The sequence below is a fragment of the Castor canadensis genome, chromosome 5 (assembly GCF_047511655.1).
Source record: "Castor canadensis chromosome 5, mCasCan1.hap1v2, whole genome shotgun sequence".
In the NCBI taxonomy this organism is placed as follows: Eukaryota; Metazoa; Chordata; class Mammalia; order Rodentia; family Castoridae; genus Castor; species Castor canadensis.
Window position 1 is genome coordinate 73878306 of NC_133390.1, and position 1239 is coordinate 73879544.

General features: G+C 49.7%; 1 non-coding gene across 1 annotated transcript; it reads left to right on the forward strand.

Moving 5' to 3' along the window:
• Positions 1-785: 785 nt before the first annotated feature.
• LOC141423515 (U2 spliceosomal RNA) lies at positions 786-975 on the forward strand. The gene has a single exon (XR_012448377.1). It is a non-coding gene; the product is annotated as a U2 spliceosomal RNA (small nuclear RNA).
• Positions 976-1239: the final 264 nt, after the last annotated feature.

Here is a 1239-nt window from a genome sequence, read left to right on the forward strand (position 1 = left end):
TGCTCTGTGGACATTGGCACTGACCCTGGACACAGAATCAGGGGAGGTCCCTCCCTGAAGTGCACCTTCTAGATAGTTCCCTTGACCCCACTGTGACTTCTCAAAAGGCTGCTATTCTAAGGTACAAAAAGGCTCTACCACTTTTATCCAGAGGCTGTGTCTCTCCTGGGGAGCAAACTAGTTCCTCTCAACCCAACACCATTTTCACCCTCCTTTGTGCAGTCCCACTAGGTGAGTGTGTTCAAAATCAATCCATCAATCAATAAATGTTCTTTGCTTACTATGTGCCAGTTGCTTGCCAGGCCTCGGGTGTGTGAGACAAACCTGGTTCTTGTCTTCATGGAGTCTAGTGGGAAACCTTTCCCTATCCCTCCTACACCCTCTCCCTCTGCCTGCCTCTCTTCTTGCCTTTACCCCTTCCTTCCTCTCCCCAGGCCCACACCTCTCTCCTGGTACAGTGGCACAGATGAGTGGCTGGCTGCCCAGCTTATCAACCATGCCACTTGGGTTTTGGTTTCCATTTCAGAGTTTAGCCTGATCTCTGCTCTTCCTGGGGAGGTTACTGTGCATGAGTCACTTAGCTCAGGGAGCATGGGGTAACAAAGATGATGGAGTCACTGGGAGGATACAGAGGAGGTCTGGGCTTCAGAACAAGGACTTGCCCCAGGGTTTTGTAGCCTCTTGGGCACTCAGGAATGACCAAGCCTGAACCCGTCCTACAGATGATACCCACTGGATGTGGGGATGGAAAGGAGGGTCAAGGTCAGACCCGAAAAAGACCCCCCTTTGCTTCTCAGTCTTTTGGTTAAGATCCAGTATAGTGCTTGTTCCTATCAGTTTCCTATTTGATTTGTTTGTCTGAGGACAATATATTTAATGGACTTTTGGAACAGGGAGAAGGAATAGGAGCTCGCTTCATTCACACTTCATGTATCCTCCTGGTATTGCAGCTCCCCCAGGAATGGTGAAGAAGGAGAGGGGGAAGGAAGGGGAATAGAGGGGAGGGGAAGAGAGGGGAGGGGAGGGGAGGAGAGGAGAGGAGATCAAAGGGAAAGGAAGGAAGGAAGCTCCCCAGTGTCCCCACCATGGGGCAAGGGCAGGAACTCTGAAGGGACCAGTGGGCAGCAAGCATGATTTCTAAACCTATTGGATTGCTTTATAAGGAAGATCTCCTTTTAAAATAGTCTGTATCTTTATGCCCTTCCAAATGACATAGCATGGCTCAGTTTCTAAGAACAA